Raw genomic sequence first — 12312 nt, forward strand, 5'->3', positions numbered from 1 at the left:
GGGGCACTGGCAGTGGCACTGGGAGCAGAGGACCCGGCACCCCACACCTCATCCCCACCATCACTGCCTGAGCAGCCCCTGTGTGCTCTCAACAAAGAGTTTGTCGTCTTTGTTCCCAATGTACTTGCGCCCTCACAAAGACTATCATTATCCTTTCTGTTGTAATTAAGATCAATCAAATGGAATAATGGAGCGGAGGTCAAGGAAGGCTGCTACTTCCTTGGGAAACAAGGGGCTGCTTTCGTCAGAACTACCAGGGAGCAGCTTAATTGTTCTAAATCCCAGGAATTACAAATGTGCCTTCTAATTGTGTGTCCTCCTGCGCTGGAGGGAGCAGGGACCCGTGAGAGGCACTGCTGAGGAGCCCTGCAGAGAGCTCTGGCACTGCACCCCCTGCTATGGCACTGCTGCCACGGGGCAGCGTGGCTAAACTGGCTTTTGTCAGGGTCTGATGGGCCACGGCACCGATCCTGGGCTGGTTGGGAGCCCTCTGCCCTGTGCCTGCCCAGCCGGTGCTGTGTGGGTGCTCATGGAGGGATGCGGAGGTGGCTGGAGCCAGGAGGGGACCAGGCAGGGCTGGGGGCTGTGCTGCTGCTGCTTCCTATGCAGGATTGTGCTTCTCTCCTGCCACCCTGATGGCTAATGAGAATATACTTGCTATCTGTATTAATTAAAACAAAGAGCAGCAGCTCGTTCTTAGGCTGTCCGTGGGTTATCATCACCCAGCACGGCACAGTGCAGAAATGGAATTAGTTCTGCCAGGACATCTTTAAAACACAAATCACTGATCACTGATACAGCTGGCAATTAATTACACAGAACCAGCAGCGCTGGAAGCAAGGCGAGGACTGAGGAGCAGCGGCAGCAGCCCAGCAGGGATGGAGCCAGGGTGCGCTGGGTGACCAGGGCAGGGCAGGGTGGCAAAGCCTGTGCCAGCCCCAAGCTGCTGCTCTGCCAACAGAGGCTGACCCCGGTTTTAGTGAGGAAAAGTTAGAACTGGGTCCAGCTCTGGGCCAACATCACAGGAGGGATGTGGAGCTGCTGGAGCAGGTCCAGAGGAGGCCATGGAGGTGCTGCGAGGGCTGGAGCAGCTCTGCTCTGGAGCCAGGCTGAGAGAGCTGGGCTGGGGCAGCCTGGAGAAGAGAAGGCTCCTGAAGGGGAGACCTGAGAGCAGCTCCAGTGCCTAAAGGGGCTGCAGGAAACCTGGAGAGGGGCTTGGGACAAGGGCCTGTAGGGACAGGCCAAGGGGAATGGCTTGAACCTGCCCGAGGGGAGGCTGAGATGAGCTCTTAGGCAGAAGCTCTTCCCTGTGAGGGTGCTGAGGCGCTGGCACAGGGTGCCCAGAGAAGCTGTGGCTGCCCCATCCCTGGCAGTGCTCGAGGCCAGGTTGGACACAGGGGCTTGGAGCAAGCTGCTCCAGTGGAAGGGGTCCCTGCCCGTGGTTGGAGCTGGAGGAGCTTTAAGGTCCCTTCAACCCAAGCCAGGCTGGGATAGAACAAAAAGAACTAAAAATTGAATCTCATATTTCTTCAGCCAAATCCTGGCTGCAAACGGGCCCATTTCGGGAATGATGCTGGTGCATCCGCAGCACGGAGCTGGGCAGTGGGCTGTGTGGGACACAGGGAGCTGCTGCGCTGCCAAATCCCAAATCGTTTTGACATAATGAGGATCCGGCAGCTCCAGTGCAGTTGATTCCTTTCTGTAGAGGGAAAACACGAAGCAGTGGAGGAGGTGAGGGGCTGACAAACCGCATCCCATCGCATGGCCGTGCCCTGGGTGGTTACACCGTGCTTGTGAGCAGAGCGCATCCTGTCCCGCGGTGTTGAGCAGGGTTGTTCCGGGCCGGCAGCCGGTGCAGGAACCGGGAGTGCTGGGCTTTGCCCTCGTTATTCCCAGCCTCCGTGGCACAGTGTCCCCGTAATCAATGGAGTCCAATAACTGCAATAACCACAAACATCAGTAACCCAGCACTTTCCCTGCCTCCCTGATTGCTGGCAGCGGGGCTGTGCGCAATCTGTCAGGAATCATTAGGCGCCGGAGCTACATAATTCCAGAGGAGTTTGTTCCACAGGGGTCTGTTCAAGGGCACTGCACGGCGCAGGCGGCACGAGGGCACAAAGTGCAGAGGAAGCATTGCTTGGGAATGCTGCAGCCACCAGCGGGACGTCCCCCTGCCTGCGCCGGCAGACCCATGGAGCAGGCAGAGCTGGGACTTCACTGTGTCCCTGGGGAAGCTGGAACAGGCCATGCTGGGGGTGCGGGGATGAAGGTGCAGCCTGGGGTACAAGGAATCCCCATCCCTGTCCTGCTTCCCTTGCCCTGAGCATCTCCAGCTCTGCCACCTATCCCCATGCATGGTGTGATCACTGGGTGCTGCATCCCGTGGTGGGAAAAGCTCAGTTCCTTCACAGGGAGAGCAGTAAATCCATGTACCACAGTGCCAGCGTTCATCCTCATTGCTCTGAGGCACCTCTGCACCCCAGGAAGGCAGCCGGGACCTGGTGGGCTTCAAATCCCCCTGGGATGCCCCAGGGAATCTTTTGAGGTACTCCAAATAAAACCAAACCACGTTTTTGGGGTACCCCTCATAGAACCCAGGGCAGGAGGGAGGCCACAGGCAGCAAACAGACCCCGAGGAGGCTGCTGGTACCTGCTCCTCTCTTGGGAGCCTGGACCAGAGCCACGCTGTGATTCCTGTTACATCTTGTGAAGGAAACACAAAGCACTGCCAAGCAGATCCAGCACAAGGCAGCTCGGCTCTAACCCAGGCCTTGTAGTCGATGCAGAAGCTGTGCCATGAGCTCAGGCAGGGTAGTGATGCTGCAGCACGAGCGTGGGGCTGTTCTGGTCACCTGGATCTCTAATGCCATATAGTCATCCTCTATTTCCAGTTCTGGAGTGGAAATCAAATCAAACTAAGGCATGAATACACTTCAGGCAGGTAGAGCACAGGGGGAGGCTTTGAATAGTCAGAGAGTCCATAGATGTGACTGCCTGGAAGTGAGAGCATGAATGATTTATAGCCAGAGAAATAGTCATCTATTATAATTGAACTAAACTTTGTCTGGCCAGATGTTTTATGGCTGCGGAGCTTGTAATTGTTCCCCAGCTGGCCTCAGACACAAAGCGTTTTAGCTGAATCCAGTGGATGCTCCCTTCTAGGGCTCCTGCATCCCTGCCAAGCTCCTGCATCCCCTCCATCACTCCAGCCTGGACAGGAGCTGGCAGGAGCCCTGCGGCACAGGGCAGAGCACAAGCTGCATTCCACAGAGCTGACCTGCTCCCAAGGAGTTAACTGCAGCACTCACTGCTCAAGATCTGCTCTGCTGCATCTTAACAGTGATGGGAGATTAATTATCTTACTCTCAGATAGCTGCCTGGAATGGGCTTTTTGCAGCTAAATATACTCCCTTTTTAGGAACCCATTTCATTTTATACCCTGATATAGACGACTAGGCTGGATGATTGGTTGAGAAAGATGGAGCTTCTCTTCCCCCGGTGTAATTTGTATCCTGAAAAGCTGCCAAAATACTCCATTTCCTCTTGCCGGGGGGACCCTGAGGAAGAAGCATCCCCATCATGGAGCCCAGGAGAGCCACAGGATCCGTTTGCCTTCACTCCTCCTTCCTTGTGATGAACTCCTCCAGAGCAGGGACATGGCAGCAGAGGTTGGGATGGAGCAGGAGCATAGCAGGTTTCCCCTGCCCCGGGGTGTCCATGTTTGGTGCTGGCTGGATCCAGACTGGGGATGCACCAGAGTTTTGGCTTCAGGGAGTTACCAGGAAGACTGGAAAACTCCACAGGAAACTTTCTATTGGCACCTCAGCAAGGCTCAGCTCTCCAGAAAATGAATTACTTCTCAAAACCACCCCATTAATTCGCTTCAGACAGGCCCATCTGCCCATGACAAAGCACAGACCATGGCTTTCTTATATTAGATATTGTAAAAGGCTGCAGTGAACTCAAATCCCCACCTGCATCAAAGCACTGCTCTCTCTAATGGTTTTACTCCCCTGCTCCGTGGTCCCCACCAGCCCCGGTATCCCTGCGGAGATATCAGTGTAATTAATGGCCCCGTCAGCTGGGGAGGCAGCAGCGATGGGATGAGGCAGCAGCGATGGGACCAGGCAGCACACAACAGGTCCTATCGCTTCCACACGGTGAATCGCTTGGTTCCTCCATAATTGGATCAGCCTCTTTAAGTCCTCTTCCTCATTAGCTGCTGCTCGCATCCCTCCGGGTTCATCCCCAGGGATACGTGTCGGGGTGGGATGGCTGCCAGGGTGCTGGTGCTCAGGGCACACGAGGACACAGGGACCTGCTCCAGAGCATCACCACATCCCCACAAGGCTGCGGGTGCCCACACGGAGCTGGTGTGGCCGGAACAAATGCCCGAGAGCCCAAGCCTCATTGATTGCAGCTCCACAGAGCAGCACCGGGGAGGAAAATCCATTTTCCTCGGAGCTCGGAGAAGTGTGCAATTTCCAGGCATGTGTCAGGCCGCTGCGGATCGTTAGAGCAGTTACGAGCTTCTCTGGAGCGGGGCGGGGAGAGGTTTGCAAGTTTAATTCCCCTATTCCTGGCAGTGTCCTTGCTCCCGAGTGAGGAGTCAGGCACAGGCGAAATGGATTCGCCGCTAAAAGGGGTTTTGAAAAGAGCTTTGACTTGTCGGAACATTGTTGACAAGAAGCTCCCATGACCCATCAGTGGGCACTGGGAGCCCAGACCCCCCCCCACCCCGTGTGCTGGGCGCGTGAGCAGCAGGGCAGGGAGGGGATCCTGCCCCTCTGCTGCATCCTGGGGAGACCTTAGAGCGGCTCCAGTGCCTAAAGGGGCTGCAGGAAACCTGGAGAGGGGCTTGGGACAAGGGCCTGTAGGGACAGGACAAGGAATGGCTTTAACCTGCTCGAGGGGAGGCTGAGATGAGCTCTTAGGCAGAAGCTCTTCCCTGTGAGGGTGCTGAGGCGCTGGCACAGGGTGCCCAGAGAAGCTGTGGCTGCCCCATCCCTGGCAGGTGAATGTCACCCTGGAACTGGATGAGCTTTAAGGTCCCTTCATCCCAAACCAGTCTGGGATTCTATGAGTATTGCCCCTGTTTGCAAGCACAGGAGTGCTGGCCAGGAGGAGAGCCTGGTCCTCGCTGGGCACAGCTCCTCAGGCCGGGCACCGCTGCCAGCATCCATGCCCATACATGAGGGGTTTCCATGGCAACCTTATTTGAGCAGTGCTAGTGACACAAGATGTAGATTTTAAAATGAAATATTCAGACCACAGTCCTGGGAGCATAAATAAACCCCTGCACACGGCCAATTTAACAGCATTTTAAAGCAGTTCAGAAGCTCCCCTGAGCCACAGGAGCCTCTGTGGTATTAGGAGATGCACGAAAGGGAAGGCAAAGCCCCTGACCCCATCCTGCCTTGGGAGTCCCAGCACCCAGCTGGGTCCCCAGCCGGGTCCCCAGCCTCAGCACAGGGCAGGATGGAACCATAGGAGAGGTGCCAATTGCAACCAAGCTGAAGATGCAGCGCTCGGGGCTGCACAGGAGGGATGTACAGGTACCAGGAACAGGAGGCAGGGAGGTCCTGCAGCTCCTTGACCTCTGCTGCACCTTCCTCCTGAGCTAAGCCTGAGCGTCTCCCTTCTTCTGAATTATCTGCCTATTAGTCACACTTTGGTCCAGCTGAGGTGGGGACAGGCTGCCCAGCTCCATCCACTGCAGCACCCCATGCACCCCAGTATGTATTAAGAGCTGCCTGCTTTGCACAAGCCCTGGAATCACTGCAGAGCACTCTTACTGCCCTTGAAGATGCGATATCCACATCTTCCCGGTGAGCAGGGCCAAGCACTGGGATCTTGGGGCTCCCTGCACCCCCAGGCTGTCACTCCCTGTCCCCAGCAGGACCTGGGGACCAGCACTGCTCTTGCAGCCCTTGCACCATGCACCAGACCATAGAACTGCCTCCTATTCTCTGCGACTACGATAAGAACATTTGTACAAACCCATCCACAAGCCTTCCCGCTCCAGCCTCACCAGCACTGGTGGCACAAAGCAGGAGAGCAGCTCAGAAACACCCAATGCAATGGGCAGACCCTGCCCTGGCCGTGCTTATCTGCGCTCCCACGTGGGGGACTCACCGATGACCAGACTGCTGCTATTCTGCGTGCCCATCGGCTGAGCTGCCAGGAAAACTGCTCGAGGAAAACTTTCTTTTACCACTGGAAAAGCTTAATTTGAGAGATTGTATCCACAGGGAAGAGCAGGTTTCCAACCCCCTGTTTGGAGCCAGGCGGCCGTCGAGGCTGCACCGGTCTGTTTTGACATTTGGAAATGGAAAACTGTTTTGAGTCAGGTTTTGCCACACGTCAAGATTTCAGGCAGAAATTATTTAAAACCTGAAACCAACCCAAAACATTTCCAATCCATCACACGCGTGTTTTGACGCACCCAACCTGCTTGCATCCCCATCCTTGGTTTACCCCAAACCCTCTGTATTTTCCTCCCTGACAGTGCAATCTGCATGGGTTGTGATGGAGATCCACATGGGACAGAGCTCCTGGGAGGGCTGCTGGCCCTTCCCACCCTGCAGCCCTCCACCAACACAGGAGTGCATCAGAAACCAGCCTTGACACCCCTCTTTTACCTGAGATCAGGATCAGCCCTGTACGAACACAGAAGGAAGCCTTGGATTTAATATTATCTGGTTGCACCTTCCTGAGCTGCCGTAGTGAGCAGAGGGTGGATGGAGGGAGGGCAGGAACATCGCCTGCCCCTACCTGCAGCTCTCCTGACCAGGCACTGCTGGGCACCAGCCTCTCCCATTGTGGTAAATGGCACCTGTGGCCAACCCGCCTTCATCACCCTGGTGCGAACTGGTAGTTCTGAGGTTCCTTCCACCTTCACCCATCACAGGCTGGAGGTCACCACCCTGCCTGCCTGTGCCACAGGCTTCCAGGAGAAAAGGGAAGAAGCCTCTACCTTTGGGAAGACAGAATTGGCCTAATTGAAGTGTCTGCAGCAGAGGCTGCTGGGCTCCATTGTTAGCTGCAGAATTGGTGCAGCTGCAGCAATGGCTTTGGTGAGTGGCTGCAATGTGCAGAGAGCCCTGGTGCATGGGGGAGATGAAGCCAGCTCCTCAGGGCTCATCCAGCTCCATCCCATTGCCAGAGCTGCCCAGACTCAGCGTTTCACTCACCCAAGCCCAGGAATGGATGGAGCCTCTGCTCCAAGCACATCCCTCATGGCACGAGCAGCACACAGAGGCAGTTGTGCTCATTATGGCCATTGATTGCCCCATTTCACCTGCCAATGGAGATGACACAAGGCAGAGATGGACCATCTGTTGAAGTTCATTGCTCTGCACAGGCCCCTCTCCTCGTTCCCTGCTGTGCCATCTATCTCACCCTTCCCAGGGCCTCACTCAATGCAGGGAATGCAGTAAAAAATGAAGCTACACCCTGCAAATGAATCAAGGCAGCATCCTTCTAAAGCAAAGCCTGCTGCCTGTCCCCAGCTGCCTTGCAGGGGTGGCTCTGCCTGCAGAGAGCACCCCTGAGCAGGAGCTTCCATACCAAGGCAGCAGCATGTGGCATTTCCAGGCACCCACCCCATACACCCCCTCCCGGCCCCGCAGCTGGACAAGGGCTCGTGGTCCTTAGGGTCATCGCTGGGTCCAGGCGCTGCAGTGCATCCCTGCTGCCAGTGCACCCCAATGGCAGTGCCCAGGTGGGCACAGGGTCTAGCACATAGCACAGCTCCTCAGTAGCACCCCCTGACTTTGGAAGTCCCCCAGCTCCTGCAGAGCAGACTGAGCTGCAGCCTTGCCCATGAAAAACCCTATGCACAAGCCAAGCTTATCTGCCTGGGCCTGGCTTTATTGCAGAGTGGGGCCAGCTGCTCCCATAGCCCCTTAAAGGGGACTTGCTCCTTACAGGAAGGGGTTTGGGGTGCAGAGGCTGTGGTGCTGGGGGGGTCGGGATCAGTCCCAGCTCTCAGTGAGGGTTCAGGCGAGATGTCTGCGGCAGAAGCAGCTCCGGGGAGGATTAACCAGTCCCAGCACAGTTTCAATCCTCCTAAGCCCATCACACAGCAGAGCACAGGGGCTGAACGCCTCCATTAATAGCATCTCTATAAGCTTCTCAGGGTTTCTGTTATAATCAGATCACTGAAACCTTCCGGACAGTAACTACTGAGCTCGAGCAATCGAGCCACCGTCCTCGGGCAGCCAGGAACGCGCGCGGCAGCGATAGCATCGCTGTGAGTAATGGGAACCCGGCGATACAGCTACTCATGGTTTAGCTCTTTCAGGAGCACAGCAGCAAAATGAGCACGTTATGATTATTTCATCATCCTTTTATCAAGCATTTGCAGTTCCCTAATTCCTCCAAGCCCCTCTGGCTGTGATACCGGCAGCAATCAGATTTGCCCGGCTCTCTCCAGCCTCAGCACCTCTGGAGCAGCACAAGTTGCTGGGATGCAGTCCTGTCTCCCGGCTGGGAAGGGGGAGTCCCGGGGACCACTTCTCATAGGGGTGGAGATTTGGGGATTGGGAATTCATTGGCAGGTGGATCCCTGCACCACAGGGCCCGGGGCTGAGCCTCTCATGGAAGTGATGTGGCTCTGCAGTGTGGCCCAGGGAAGGGATGTGGGGGACTTGGTGTGCTCCAGGGCTGTTTGTGGCAAATTCCAGGCCACAACCCGAAATCTCTCTCTGTGTGCTCACAGATCATGGGAGACAAACAGATTTGATGACCACAATTTACTCAGATTTAATTCTGAGTAGAATTCTCCCAAAGAGCAAGAGAAAACTGTCCAAGATGGCAGAAAGAAAAGGCTGCTTGCACCTGAGAAAGTATTATCAGAAGAATAAGCTGTTCTTTGTGTGGGCAGGAGGACTGCACGGACTGTGAGCAGGTTCCGAAGTGTCATTTGTATTCATATCTGGATATTTGAGGATGCTTTTGGTGCTGGGGGCCCTCCGTGAGCAGCTGACGGTGCTGCAAGGTGGCTGGTGCCCTGCTCCGTGCTGCCCCTGCCGCGCTGCGCCTCCAGCCCCTGCCATCACCCTGTCCCTGTGGATCGGGGCTGTGCTCCCGCTGGGAGCCCGGCAGCAGCCGCCCGCTCCCACCCGCGCCCTGCAGAGGAGCGAGCGCTTCCGACGGCGCTAAGTATAAAGCGTGGGGGAGTGAGAGCTGGTTGGAGGTGTCCTCCCCGAGCTGAGCTTCCTTCCGCGCTGTTTACACGCCGGTATCCAGGCAGATCCCAGAATAGACCTGAAGAGGAGCTGTCATTTCGCATTGAGGTCACTTGTGCTCCACACCATCCCGGACGTTTCTTCCCGTCCTGCAGGAGCAGCGCTCGTGCCAGTGCCGGGGTGCAGAGCGCGGTGCCCAGTGCTGTGCCCAGGGGCTGTGGAGGCTTTCCTGGGTTTAGAGAAGCCTTTCCAGCCCCAAGCCGCCTGCAGAGTGCTCCTGATCGTGATACAAGGTAAACCCCTTGTACATCTTGATAGCATTCACTTCCTCCAGAGCTGGTTTAGCAGATTAGAGCAAGGTCAGATGTGACCCATAGTCCTTGGAGGTGCCGTTTGCATTCATATCGGTATGGAAAGCATCTTACCAAAGCCCACCCTTATCCTAATACCATTATGGAGCCTTCCTTAAGGATGAGGATACTTGGTTCTGCTCTTCCTGCTCTTTGCTTTTCCTGAAGTCCTGCTCACCCTAGGAATGCCGTGGGCAGGGGAATCCACCTCTGCAGTCAGTGACAGCCCCGTCATGGGCTCTGCATGCCCGTGGAGAGGCCCATGAGGCAGCACGGGGGCACCAGGAGGGGCACCAGGGATGGCAGCACTGGGATGCAGCACCAGGGATGGCAGCACCGGGATGCAGCACCAGGGATGGCAGCACCGGGATGCAGCAGCAGGGCTGGCAGGGCCTGCGGTGGGGACACGCTGGAGCACAGCCCTGGCTCGGGGGTGGCGATGCAATCTGGAGTGCAGATCATTCATCACTCCTCTCTCTGGTAACGTGGAATATGCCCTTATTAATCCTCGATGCCAGCCCCCCCCCACCCCGCCTCTACCACCCCACTCCAGCCTGGCTATGCTGTTCTAAGCTTCCCTGAAATACACATTTGCCCTTTACAAACTAAAGCATGTTAAGTATCTCATTAGAGAGTCGCTACACAGAGTGTTTTATTTCATGCTTTGTTAAGGACAGAATCATTTAAATGCATCCTGGCAAAGGATCTAATAAGAAATTAGTCAACTTTCTGCAAGCATAAAATATGGTTTAACGGCAACATCCATTAAGAATTAGAGTTCACTTGGGAAATAACCTGGGGATGCTGGTTCCCTGTTCCTGGTAACACACCGGCTTTAGGGCCTCGGGTTCCTGCCTGTCCCACTGTGAGCCTGTGTCCCACCATGTCCCACCCTCCCCTCACCTCCCGGGGCTGTGCCGCCTCCTCCTTGTCTGACAGCCCCATCTTCTCCCCTATGGAGAAAGCATTTTGCGCCAGAGCACCAAAACCAGTGTTTGGAGAAGACCAGCAGCAGTGGCAGAGCCCATTCCAGGCTCAGGCTGGGAAACGAAGCCTAAAGCACAGAAGAATCCTGCTCTCAGTGCTGGAGAGCTGATGCTGGCTCTGCCCTGGGGACCGATTCCCCCCATCAGCCCACAGCAGGGTGCCCATAGAGGCCAGGCTTAGCCCAGGAGCAGCGTGAAGAGGGAAGCAGACACACTCAGACATAAGTGGAAGGTGCAGGAGCTGCTGGGCTGCCCCAGCAGCAGCCTCTGTGGGGATGCAGAGGCACCAACCTCCCCAGGGAGCCAGGGGAGATTATTCAGAGCCAGCACAAGTCGGTGGTTGCAGACGATGTGTGTGAAACGCCTCCTAATGCGCTGAGGGAATCCGTTAATGAATTTACCGAACCAAGGCTAATTAAAGAATTAATGTTTTAAGTCATGGGAAACACGCTGGGAGAGGCCGGGAAGGGCTCGGTATCTGGGATAGGCTCTCCTGTGGGTCTGTGGCTGGCAGCAGGACACGGTGCCTTGGGGCAGCACAGGCCTGTTTGTCCCAACAGCGGCATATGCAAGGGCCCCCCGGCACAACTGCAGCAAGAATAGCTGCTTGGCTATAAAGGATGGGGACCCCTGGGGCATTCAAGGGCCACTATGGGTCCCTTTTCTCCCTGGCACATGTGGAGGTGACAGTGGCAGGGTCCCTGGGTGAGCACTGTCACCTTATGGTGCATGAGCCTGGGTCCTGTGATGCGCCTGATGCTGCACATCCAGATGATGCAGAGCTGAGCGTTGTGCTTGCAAACCAGGTCCGGTGAGAGCACAGCTCTGCACGAAGCAGCACCCCAGGGCTGCAGGATCAGCACTTAGGCAGAGCTAAGGCAGCAGAAGTGGAAAGGCACGAAAATCACAGGGTGCAGTGAACGGTGGTGGGACAGCGGGGAGCTGTGCCCACAGCAGGGTCCCCGTGTTTCAGGGTTTCCATCCGAAAGCTCTGTTCTCCCTTTCCGTTCTGGTCCAGAGTGTGAAATGCAAAACAGTCGAGTTTCATTTCACTCATGTGTTGTGCCCTTGTTTACAGTATGTAAAGGCCAGGTTGGACACAGGGGCTTGGAGCAAGCTGCTCCAGTGGAAGGGGTCCCTGCCCGTGGCAGGGGTTGGGGCTGGAGGAGCTTTAAGGTCGCTTCCAACCCAAACCACGCTGTGATGATTCTATGCCCCCCCCCCCCATGCCCATCCAGGCTCCCACCCTGCCCGAAGGCACAGACCTGCAATCCGGGGGCTCCAAACCCTCCCCGTGGAGCTGAGGGGGCTGGAATTGCGGTCCTTAATTGCCGTGCGTTACGCTCCTTCCCTGGCAACTGCTGTTTCCATGGAAAACGTTGACTCGGAGCCTCTTGGAGCTCCCTGCAGCCGCAGCCCTGCTCACAGTTTATTTTACACCGCGACCGCAGCCCAGCCGGGCCCGCTGCTGGGGAATAAATCTGTGTTTCATGCGATTAAGCTCCCAGCGACGCGGCGCCGGCGCCTCGGATTGCTCTTTCTTCCTCACGCCTTGCTTTGCCTGGCACAAAAGGTCAGCGGCAGCCTAAGGAGAGGCTTTGCCGAAGCGGGAGGCGCTTTGCTGCGGGAGGCAGGAGGAAGCTGCTTAATCGGTGCTGGCTCCGCACCAGGCAGCAGGGCAGAGCCGTGGCCTGAGCTGGTGCTTTGCAATGGCCGCATTTGCTGATGGCAAACGCAGAAATAAAGGCTTTTCATAGAGACCGAGCCACAGCAACAAACTCAGCA

Source organism: Lathamus discolor, chromosome 12, assembly GCF_037157495.1.
Source record: "Lathamus discolor isolate bLatDis1 chromosome 12, bLatDis1.hap1, whole genome shotgun sequence".
NCBI lineage: Eukaryota > Metazoa > Chordata > Aves > Psittaciformes > Psittacidae > Lathamus > Lathamus discolor.